This window comes from Bufo bufo, chromosome 4 (genome assembly GCF_905171765.1).
Source record: "Bufo bufo chromosome 4, aBufBuf1.1, whole genome shotgun sequence".
Lineage (NCBI taxonomy): Eukaryota > Metazoa > Chordata > Amphibia > Anura > Bufonidae > Bufo > Bufo bufo.
In genome coordinates this window covers 107,651,311-107,664,564 of record NC_053392.1, presented here as the reverse complement: position 1 = coordinate 107,664,564, position 13,254 = coordinate 107,651,311, and positions in this window count along the sequence as shown.

Here is a 13,254-nt window from a genome sequence, read left to right as displayed (position 1 = left end):
CTAGGGTTTACAAAGAATGGTGTGAAAAGGGAAAAACATCCAGTATGCGGCAGTCCTGTGGGCAAAAATGCCTTGTGGATGCTAGAGGTCAGAGGAGAATGGGCTGACTGATTCAAGCTGATAGAAAAGCAACGTTGACTAAAATAACCACTCGTTACAACCGAGGTATGCAGCAAAGCATTTGTGAAGCCACAACACGCACAACCTTGAGGCGGATGGGCTACAACAGCAGAAGACCCCACCGGGTACCACTCATCTCCACTACAAATAGGAAAAAGAGGCTACAATTTGCACGAGCTCACCAAAATTGGACTGTTGAAGACGGGAAAAATGTTGCCTGGTCTGATGAGTCTCGATTTCCGTTGAGACATTCAAATGGTAGAGTCCGAATTTGGCGTAAACAGAATGAGAACATGTATCCATCCTCTGATGGCTACTTCCAGCAGGATAATTCACCATGTCACAAAGCTTGAATCATTTCAAATTGGTTTCTTGAACATGACAATGAGTTCACTGTACTAAAATGGCCCCCACAGTGACCAGATCTCAACCCAATAGAGCATCTTTGGGATGTGGTGGAACGGGAGCTTCGTGCCCTGGATGTGCATCCCTCAAATCTCCATCAACTGCAAGATGCTATCCTATCAATATGGGCCAACATTTCTAAAGAATGCTATCAGCACCTTGTTGAATCAATGCCACATAGAATTAAGGCAGTTCTGAAGGCAAAAGGGGGTCCAACACCGTATTAGTATGGTGTTCCTAATAATTCTTTAGGTGAGTGTATAAGGCTGTCTGAGTCTTACTGGAAATTGGGCATGGTCAAAAACTTGAGGGAGGGTAAGCTTGGATGGTAAGACTGTGAAGGAGTGTTGAGATGTCTACTAAAGAACTTCAGAACCGTAAAAGGTTAAAGGGAGGGAGGCCATCATCATCCTACTTTGTTTTGAAGCATGCTTTAAAACCATGGCTTTCCAGTAATAAAGACCTTTTCCACCCACTCCACCTACTGTTTAATTTATGGTGGAATCAGTTCACTGAGCTAGAGAATAATGAGTCCTTATGATAGCTTTCCATATCCAACAAACCTACGGCCACTTTCACCTTGGGTTTAACAAGAAGCCTATACCACTCGTACAAATAAAGTCACATACTAAAGGCATCTACTTCTGCAAAAATATTTTAAATGATAATACTGTTTAAATGCCTGACCATTTATGATAAGCTTGCTTGTCATGTGCCGCAGGCAGTATCCACATTTTGATGAGCATGTTAGGCACAGACTAAGGGGGAACAGATAATCCATGTAACACAGTCAGAGCCTATACCTTGGACTCTAGAACTGTCTGGTCATATTCTCTGCCTGTATACCATACATGCAGTATATTCCCCACAACCATAGAAACCTATACAATATATGTTGGTATAGATAATAAAAAATAAAATAAAAACTGGTGGTGGAATAGATTTTTTTTTTCAGAATTTTTCCTAAAATAAAATTTAAAGGGGTATTCCCATCACATATTATGGGGGCATATCGCTAAGATATGCCCCCATTGTCCCATAGGTGCGGGTCCCACTTCTGGGATCTTCACCTACAAAGAGAATAGAGTGGGGAGAACTGTGGCTGGAGGACCCTTAGTTTCCCTGGGTCCGTCCACCACCAAGCGCTGCTCACCGCTGCTCCCATACAAGTGAATGGGAGTGCACTGCGCACACGCGGCCCCTGCTCCCATTCATTTCTATGGGGCAGACGGAAATAGCTTAGCCACCGCTCGGCTATCTTCAGCGGCCCCATTGAAATTAATGGAGGGTGGCTGTGCATGCACAGTGCACCCTCCATAAATTTCCACGCTCCGTTCTCATTGTAGGTGCAGGTCCCAGGGGTGGGACGTGCACCTATCAGACAATAGGGGCATATCCTAGCAATATGCCCCCATTGTCTGTGATGGCAAAACCCCTTTAATCTAAGTGAAATACTAATGATATGCATACTGTATACATACCGTAAAATGAAACCTTAATAAGAAGGGAAAAAAAATTACAAAAAAAATGAATTTTACTCAGTCCAAAATTGGTCTGTTTGTTAAAGAGTTACATTTTGGCATATAAATAAATATATTCTGAATACATTTCAATGAGCAGTCAATGTCTTCTGGTCTTATGACGGACGTTCTGTATCTGGTAAACATGTTCTTAGAAGTTCTATGGATTATCTTAATTGCAGTGAAAACGCTATAGATTTTTTGGGATTTTGTCTTTGGATTCCTCTGGCACCCAGCAACATACTTTTTTAATATACTTTTTTATATATATATATATATATATATATATATATAAAATTGCAAAAAAGGGCAGCACTCCAGAAAGTAAAAGAAGAAAAAACTTTAATTACCCATATGTGGGACAGGCGACGTTTCGGCTCAATGTGTGAGCCTTTCTCAAGCGGTGTGTACAGACAAAACACAGAGTATATATGCCAGTAAGTAAATACAATCATTGTGCAATACAGGTGTGCTCAATACATAATAATTGAGATAATCAAATCTAAAATACAGTGCATATAGAATTACAATAGATCACAGGCACATATTGCAAATATATCGTAAAAGGTAGAAATTTTGTACACCCACAAACTGGGGTAACATACCCGATACGATATTACTTAACTTGTGACTCCAGCTACATTATTTATGCACTCATATGTCCATGTAATTTAATCTACGTAGGCGAGACGACTACTGATTTTAAGACACGGCTTAATAATCATCGTCTAAGCATAAGAAAAAAACGGCTTGACTTGCCAGTGTCTAAACACTTTACGGACCTAAAACACACTGAAAGAGACCTTAGGTGCTGTATTATTGATTTTATTCCCATGCCCAGAAGAGGTGGCAACAGGGCTAATCTCCTCAACAGACGGGAGTTGAGGTGGATCCACACCCTTAATTCCCTCAAACCCTATGGTCTAAACGTGGACTATAGGATTGGGGTGGGTTAGGGCTTGTGGCTTGCCTCCATGCCGTATATTGTGGTGTTGATCGCAATTGTGTATATTGTGAGATTCGTGTATAAGACAACAAAACTTGTTTCTTTCTAATATCTTTGATTCATTTTGTATAATCGTTATATTTATTTTTTCTTTTTCTTTCTTTCCTCTTTTTTTAGTCTGCGGTAGGTGGGCCACGGAGCATGGAGTGAGGAGATATGAGGCTGTAGGTGTGGACGGCAAGCCTTCACATGGATAGTCTCCTTTTGACAGTACATCCTTATGCTTGTAGAGGCATTTGGGTGCCTCTGTGATGACAGTCTGTTGTGTACATAATAGGTGTACAGGAGGAGATCCCTCCCCTATGGGGTGGCTATGAGTGGGTATTGATCACGGACACAGTGTGACCCCACACTTACGTGTGGGTGCGCAACTGATCTGGGACCGCGGAAGTGGGCTGCAGCTTTGTTGCTGTGGTGTCCCGTTTCTGCACTCACTCAGCCACTAATATAGGTTTTAGGAGCACTGTTATGTGCCCCCACCTTAATTTGTTATTCATCGGCTGTGACTAACAGAGGTCCCTGGCAATGCAGGCAGGATGCCCTGATCCAAGATGGCGTAAGAGACATCAGAAGGCCAATGCGCAGCTGCGGGTTTACAGGCACATCGCCACCCGGAAGTACGGCATGTACGTCACTGTGACATGCGCAGTCACACCACAGGCACGCCGCACCGCATGTATCATGACAGCCATGTATGTTTTGCATCCTCCTTCACCCTCCGTCTGCCGGACCTACGTAGTAAGCACTTAAGCACTTTATCAGCGTACACAGCTGACATCACTTACTGTATGATTGGTAATTATGAAGTTCTCTTATGTTTTTGCATAATTCACTGTATGCTATATGTATTTTTTAATTATTCACTCACTATATGATCATGCACTGTTTTTTTAATCATGTGATCTATTGTAATTCTATATGCACTGTATTTTAGATTTGATTATCTCAATTATTATGTATTGAGCACACCTGTATTGCACAATGATTGTATTTACTTACTGGCATATATACTCTGTGTTTTGTCTGTACACACCGCTTGAGAAAGGCTCACACATTGAGCCGAAACGTCGCCTGTCCCACATATGGGTAATTAAAGTTTTTTCTTCTTTTACTTTCTGGAGTGCTGCCCTTTTTTGCAATTTTATCTATTTGGATTGGCTTTATCCACATTGGGCCAGCTGCACCCATAGCTTTTCCTCTGACGGTGCTGCCACTGAACTTTTTTGTTTTTTATATACAGCCTTTTTGTGGCGTCTGCACGTCCCCTTCTTTCTACTTTTTTATTATGTCTATCAATGAATCGCCTGTACCCGTGGGCTCCGCATATGCACAGGAGGCGGTTGACAGGATACTGTGCGGCATTGGAGGAGATGCCACATTCCTGGTCACCCCCACAGCTAAAGAGCTGAAGAGGCAATATGAATTCCTGTCCAAGAGATCCATTTCTTTACGCCTACATATGACCACTCTGGGCGAATATTACAAGATACAACGGATCCCAAGAGGCATGAGGTCCAGCTTACGCCCTAATTTATTTTCTGGCTGTCCGTCTTTCTGCACAAGATTTGAAACTTTATCTAACCGCTATGCTTTTGATTTTATATTGCTGAACATTGAGTATTTGCAGGAGGAATTATCTTGTGTGACACTCGATTTATCCAAAATTGAGCAACAATTGAGCAATCTATCTACAACAGAGGAGTATGGAGCATTTCATGATGTGATGTCTATCCAACTACAAAATTTTCGTACAGATATGGAGGAAGGAAAACGCTCCAAATGGAACCGCGATGCGGATGACTACAAGAAGGGCAACGTGTACTCCTGGCAATCGGATGATAAAAATATGCAGTCCAACAAGGACACCTGGAAGAAAAAGAAAAGGAATGTACAAATTCCCTCTGCTGATCAGTCTTTTTTAGGCCTGAAAGAACCGGAAATGTCCGGAAGCAACGCATCAGACGTGGAGGCCACAGACATCGAAGGCACCAAAAGGCTTCGCAGCAACAAGCCACGACCAACACCGGGCAGGAACATTCCACCCAGGAAGAAATAATTGTGATAAATCTTTCATCAAAGGACTTGACCAACTCTCAAGTGAGTGTTCTCAGTAAGGGACTTTCTTTTTGCCCAAGATCTGTTGCAAATTGTTTTGAGCTTGACTTTGATCTTCATGCTTTTTTCCGGGCCATCAAACTTAAGGTCTGGTTCCAGAACAAGGAGCGGATTGAGCATGCCAAGATGAGCGAGTTCTCTCTTGGCATGTTCGATCTCTCACTTGGAAGTAATTTTAATCCTGCCATTTGTGATCCTGCCATTGAGGCATACATGGCTGCGGTTAAGTCTGATATCCAGACATTAAGAGAGACACACTCTCCACAACCTTTCGGTCGCCCCAATGTAACTGTTGATGAGATTGCTGCTCTCAATGAATTAAAACGTGACCCCGCACTTACTATCAAGGCCGCTGACAAAGGTGGTGCGGTGGTTGTATTAGACACCTGCAAATATGTTGCAGAGGTGTTGAGACAATTGAGCGACAATACCATCTACAGGCCCATTGATGCTGACCCTAAGTTCAAAATCGCTGAATCAATCAAAAATGTGTTGGCTATGGCCATAGACGCGGGGATCATAGATGAGGGACTTGTGGATTATCTTACAGTAACGCATCCAGTTACTCCGGTACTGTATGTGTTGCCTAAGATCCACAAGTCTCTCATCGATCCCCCCGGTCGACCTATTGTATCAGGGTCTGATTCAATTTTTAGCCATGTTGCCATTTTTCTGGACAGGATACTACGCAGTTTTGCATGTGGTGGTAGTTCTTTTATACAAGATACCACCGATTTCCTATTGAAGTTGCAGAAGATCGATTTAGCGGGTGTACAGGGGGTGACGTTAGCATCTTTTGATGTCACCTCTCTCTACACCTCAATTGATCACTGCAAGGGATTATCAGCAGTTTCCTACATGCTAGATAGATCTTCTATGACCAGTCAAGCTCAACATTTCATTTTGTCCCTCCTTGAAATTGTCCTGAGATCCAATTATTTTCTTTTCCAAGACTCTTACTATATGCAGGAGCAGGGCGTGGCAATGGGGTCCAACGTGGCCCCAACTTATGCGAATATCTTTATGCGTCGATTTGAGGAAGATGTCGTCTATGGAAGCCACCACTTCAAGCATGCTATGGCGTGGTGGCGGTACATAGATGACATCTTCCTCATCTGGACTGGCACCATTGACCAGCTCTGCGAATTTCACGAATTCCTCAATGGGTTTGATAAAGCACTTCAGTTCACCTTAGTGCATTCCCATATTGAAATGCAGTTTCTGGACACACTTGTGTTCCTGACGGACGGCAAGTTGCACACGGCACTTTTTACAAAACCGACCGACAGGAACACACTGTTGACGTACAGTAGTAATCATCCCAAAAACATGATTAGATCTTTGCCCTATTCCCAGTACTTAAGAGCCAGACGTATAGTCTCAGATCAAGACCAGTTAGATAACACACTTGATGTATTAACCAACAAGTTCAAGCAACGAGGATATCCCTCCAAATTGCTGCATGATAAAAAAGAACTGGTCATGAAATTAGACAGGAACGATACTCTTTCCAATAAGGTACGCCAAACAAAATCGACCAGAATACCTTTTGTCTCCATGTACTCGGAACAGAGTATAGCAATAGGGAATATCATCCGACGCCATTGGGGTATATTGGGTGGTTGCCATAGTACTGTAAAGGAATTTCACACACCACCCTTAATGTCCTACCGCAGATCTAAAAGTATCAAAGATCAGTTAGTTAAGGCTGACGTGGGGACTATAAAAAAATCGAGACAGACAACATTGACATCAAATAGCACAGGATGCTTCCCATGCTTATCATGTGTAAATTGCAAATATATCGTAAAAGGTAGAAATTTTGTACACCCACAAACTGGGGTAACATACCCGATACGATATTACTTAACTTGTGACTCCAGCTACATTATTTATGCACTCATATGTCCATGTAATTTAATCTACGTAGGCGAGACGACTACTGATTTTAAGACACGGCTTAATAATCATCGTCTAAGCATAAGAAAAAAACGGCTTGACTTGCCAGTGTCTAAACACTTTACGGACCTAAAACACACTGAAAGAGACCTTAGGTGCTGTATTATTGATTTTATTCCCATGCCCAGAAGAGGTGGCAACAGGGCTAATCTCCTCAACAGACGGGAGTTGAGGTGGATCCACACCCTTAATTCCCTCAAACCCTATGGTCTAAACGTGGACTATAGGATTGGGGTGGGTTAGGGCTTGTGGCTTGCCTCCATGCCGTATATTGTGGTGTTGATCGCAATTGTGTATATTGTGAGATTCGTGTATAAGACAACAAAACTTGTTTCTTTCTAATATCTTTGATTCATTTTGTATAATCGTTATATTTATTTTTTCTTTTTCTTTCTTTCCTCTTTTTTTAGTCTGCGGTAGGTGGGCCACGGAGCATGGAGTGAGGAGATATGAGGCTGTAGGTGTGGACGGCAAGCCTTCACATGGATAGTCTCCTTTTGACAGTACATCCTTATGCTTGTAGAGGCATTTGGGTGCCTCTGTGATGACAGTCTGTTGTGTACATAATAGGTGTACAGGAGGAGATCCCTCCCCTATGGGGTGGCTATGAGTGGGTATTGATCACGGACACAGTGTGACCCCACACTTACGTGTGGGTGCGCAACTGATCTGGGACCGCGGAAGTGGGCTGCAGCTTTGTTGCTGTGGTGTCCCGTTTCTGCACTCACTCAGCCACTAATATAGGTTTTAGGAGCACTGTTATGTGCCCCCACCTTAATTTGTTATTCATCGGCTGTGACTAACAGAGGTCCCTGGCAATGCAGGCAGGATGCCCTGATCCAAGATGGCGTAAGAGACATCAGAAGGCCAATGCGCAGCTGCGGGTTTACAGGCACATCGCCACCCGGAAGTACGGCATGTACGTCACTGTGACATGCGCAGTCACACCACAGGCACGCCGCACCGCATGTATCATGACAGCCATGTATGTTTTGCATCCTCCTTCACCCTCCGTCTGCCGGACCTACGTAGTAAGCACTTAAGCACTTTATCAGCGTACACAGCTGACATCACTTACTGTATGATTGGTAATTATGAAGTTCTCTTATGTTTTTGCATAATTCACTGTATGCTATATGTATTTTTTAATTATTCACTCACTATATGATCATGCACTGTTTTTTTAATCATGTGATCTATTGTAATTCTATATGCACTGTATTTTAGATTTGATTATCTCAATTATTATGTATTGAGCACACCTGTATTGCACAATGATTGTATTTACTTACTGGCATATATACTCTGTGTTTTGTCTGTACACACCGCTTGAGAAAGGCTCACACATTGAGCCGAAACGTCGCCTGTCCCACATATGGGTAATTAAAGTTTTTTCTTCTTTTACTTTCTGGAGTGCTGCCCTTTTTTGCAATTTTATCTATTTGGATTGGCTTTATCCACATTGGGCCAGCTGCACCCATAGCTTTTCCTCTGACGGTGCTGCCACTGAACTTTTTTGTTTTTTATATATATATATATATATATATATATACAGGGAGTGCAGAATTATTAGGCAAGTTGTATTTTTGAGGATTAATTTTATTATTGAACAACAACCATGTTCTCAATGAACCCAAAAAACTCATTAATATCAAAGCTGAATATTTTTGGAAGTAGTTTTTAGTTTGTTTTTAGTTTTAGCTATTTTAGGGGGATATCTGTGTGTGCAGGTGACTATTACTGTGCATAATTATTAGGCAACTTAACAAAAAACAAATATATACCCATTTCAATTATTTATTTTTACCAGTGAAACCAATATAACATCTCAACATTCACAAATATACATTTCTGACATTCAAAAACAAAACAAAAACAAATCAGTGACCAATATAGCCACCTTTCTTTGCAAGGACACTCAAAAGCCTGCCATCCATGGATTCTGTCAGTGTTTTGATCTGTTCACCATCAACATTGCGTGCAGCAGCAACCACAGCCTCCCAGACACTGTTCAGAGAGGTGTACTGTTTTCCCTCCTTGTAAATCTCACATTTGATGATGGACCACAGGTTCTCAATGGGGTTCAGATCAGGTGAACAAGGAGGCCATGTCATTAGATTTTCTTCTTTTATACCCTTTCTTGCCAGTCACGCTGTGGAGTACTTGGACGCGTGTGATGGAGCATTGTCCTGCATGAAAATCATGTTTTTCTTGAAGGATGCAGACTTCTTCCTGTACCACTGCTTGAAGAAGGTGTCTTCCAGAAACTGGCAGTAGGACTGGGAGTTGAGCTTGACTCCATCCTCAACCTGAAAAGGCCCCACAAGCTCATCTTTGATGATACCAGCCCAAACCAGTACTCCACCTCCACCTTGCTGGCGTCTGAGTCGGACTGGAGCTCTCTGCCCTTTACCAATCCAGCCACGGGCCCATCCATCTGGCCCATCAAGACTCACTCTCATTTCATCAGTCCATAAAACCTTAGAAAAATCAGTCTTGAGATATTTCTTGGCCCAGTCTTGACGTTTCAGCTTGTGTGTCTTGTTCAGTGGTGGTCGTCTTTCAGCCTTTCTTACCTTGGCCATGTCTCTGAGTATTGCACACCTTGTGCTTTTGGGCACTCCAGTGATGTTGCAGCTCTGAAATATGGCCAAACTGGTGGCAAGTGGCATCTTGGCAGCTGCACGCTTGACTTTTCTCAGTTCATGGGCAGTTATTTTGCGCCTTGGTTTTTCCACACGCTTCTTGCGACCCTGTTGACTATTTTCAATGAAACGCTTGATTGTTCGATGATCACGCTTCAGAAGCTTTGCAATTTTAAGAGTGCTGCATCCCTCTGCAAGATATCTCACTATTTTTGACTTTTCTGAGCCTGTCAAGTCCTTCTTTTGACCCATTTTGCCAAAGGAAAGGAAGTTGCCTAATAATTATGTACACCTAATATAGGGTGTTGATGTCATTAGACCACACCCCTTCTCATTACAGAGATGCACATCACCTAATATGCTTAATTGGTAGTAGGCTTTCGAGCCTATACAGCTTGGAGTAAGACAACATGCATAAAGAGGATGATGTGGTCAAAATACTCATTTGCCTAATAATTCTGCACGCAGTGTAATGAATAAAGCTGAGTGTATGTGTGTATGTCCGCTAAAGGAATCCACACAGTCGCATTTACAATCACAAAATTTGGCACACAGGTACATCAGGTGTCCGGGAAGGTTTTAGACCGGGTCTCAGCTCTCTAGCACATACCTGTCCTGAGATATTCCCAAAAAAATGCAAATATGGCACATCACATGACCTACATTAGCCTATAGAAGCCTGCAGGTCTTTCTCTTCATATATCAACTGCCATACACACAGTCACATGTCCCTTATCAGACAATAGAAGCTCGCAGGTCCTCAGTCTCCACATACACACAGTTTTACACCAGGTTTCCATAACAACCCAGCTATTTTTCATCACAGCTGTAGGTCAGCTTTAAACGGGAAGGGCACTGTAGATGACACTGTTAAGGGAGCAGAGTGCTGTGGAGGTCACAGTTCAGGGGGCAGGTAGGGTGGCCATTCAGACCACCCTCAAAAGACGGACTTAAATACCCTGCCCCCAGGTCCCACTAAGCTATGCCCTGACCTGGTTAGGCCACGCCCCCTCCCACTGCTTGATTGAAAAAATGTAGGTAAAAATCTACTTCTGTCAACTGCAGGGGCGGGAGGGAGGGTGACTTTCTCCCGGCAGCTCATACTCAGACAGCACAAAAGGACATTCCTGTGTCCGTCCAGCCTAAAACCGGACCTCTGGCGACCCTAGGGGCAGGTTGCTGTGGAGCCCACTGTTAAGGGGGTGTGGTGTTGTGGAAATCACTGTTAAGGAGATGGGGTACTGTGGAGGTCACTAATAAAGGGGCTGCACCTGTGGAGGTCACTGTTAAGTGGGTGGGATGCTGTGAAGGTTACTGTTAAAGGGGTGGGCACTGTGGAGGTCTCTGTTAAGGCGGCAGGGAACGGTGGAGGTCACAGTTAAGGGGACGGTCTGCTATGGAGGTCAGTGTTAAGGGGCAGGGTGCTGTAGAGGTCACTTTTAAGGGGGTGGGGTGTTGTGGAAGTCACATTTTAAGGGAACGGAGCTCTGTGGAGGTCACTGTTAAAGGGGAGGGCGCTGTGGATGTTACTGTTAAGGGGGCAGGCCACCGTGGAGGTCACTGTTAAGGAAGGAGGGGACTGTGAAGGCCACTATTAACGGGGCAGGGGGTTACTGTGAGATCACTGTTAAGGCAGCGGGGTACTGTGAGGTCGCTCTTAAGGGAAAGGGGTACAGTGGAGGTCACTGTTAAGGGAGCGGGGTACTGTGGCAGTCACTGTTAAAGGGGCAGTCGCTGTGGAGGTCTCTGTTAAGGGGACCGGGAATGGTGGAGGTCAGTTGAGGGGACTGTAACCTATGGTCAGTGTTAAGTGGCGGGTGCTGGAGAGGTCACTGTTAAGGGGGCGGGCCCCTATGGAGGTCAGTGTTAAGGGGGTGGGGTGCTGTGGAACTCACTGTTAAAGGGGTAGGCTGCTGTAAAGGTCAAAGTTAAAGGGAACCTGTCACCTGGATTTTGTGTATAGAGCTGAGGACATGGGTTGCTAGATGGCCACTAGCACATCCGCAATACCCAGTCCCCATAGCTCTGTGTGCTTTTATTGTGTAAAAAAAACGATTTGATACATATGCAAATTGACATAAAAGAGTCATATCTTACTTGTGTGACCAGAGAAGAGTCATATTTTCAAGCTCTGACTCATCTCAGGTTAATTTGCATATGTATCAAATCGGTTTTTATACACAATAAAAGCACACAGAGCTATGGGGACTGGGTATTGCGGATGTGCTAGTGGCCATCTAGCAACCCATGTCCTCAGCTCTATACACAAAATCCTGGTGACAGGTTCCCTTTAAGGGGGTGGGCTGCTGTAAAGGTCAAAGTTAAGGGGGTGGGCTGCTGTGAAGGTCCCTTTTTAACGAGACGGAGCACTGTGGGGGGGGCAGTGTTAAGGGGTGGGGGGCTGTGGAGGTCACTGTTAAGGGAGCGGGGTGCTGTAGATTTCACTGTTATAGTAGATACTGTCGATATCTTTTAACGACACACACAAACATTAAATGAAATAGATTAAATATACCTGTACGAAGCTGGGTCCTTCAGATAATATATATATATATACAGTCAGGTCCATAAATATTGGGACATCGACACAATTCTAACATTTTTGGCTCTATACACCACCACAATGGATTTGAAATGAAACGAACAAGATGTACTTTAACTGCAGACTGTCAGCTTTAATTTGCGGGTATTTACATCCAAATCAGGTGAACGGTGTAGGAATTACAACAGTTTGCATATGTGCCTCCCACTTGTTAAGGGACCAAAAGTAATGGGACAGAATAATAATCATAAATTAAACTTTCACTTTTTAATACTTGGTTGCAAATCCTTTGCAGTCAATTACAGCCTGAAGTCTGGAATGCATAGACATCACCAGACGCTGGGTTTCATCCCTGGTGATACTCTGCCAGGCCTCAACTGCAACTGTCTTCAGTTCCTGCTTGTTCTTGGGGCATTTTCTCTTCAGTTTTGTCTTCAGCAAGTGAAATACATGCTCAATCGGATTCAGGTCAGGTGATTGACTTGGCCATTGCATAACATTCCACTTCTTTCCCTTAAAAAACTCTTTGGTTGCTTTTACAGTATGCTTTGGGTCATTGTCCATCTGCACTGTGAAAAGCCGTCCAATGAGTTCAGAAGCATTTGGCTGATTATGAGCAGATAATATTGCCCGAAACACTTCAGAATTCATCCTGCTGATTTTGTCAGCAGTCACATCATCAATAAATACAAGAGAACCAGTTCCATTGACAGCCATACATGCCCACGCCATGACACTACCACCACCATGCTTCACTGATGAGGTGGTATGCTTAGGATCATGAGCAGTTCCTTTCCTTCTCCATACTCTTCTCTTCCCATCACTCTGGTACAAGTTGATCTTGGTCTCATCTGTCCATAGGATGTTGTTCCAGAACTGTGAAGGCTTTTTTAGATGTCATTTGGCAAACTCTAATCTGGCCTTCCTGTTTTTAAGGCTCAC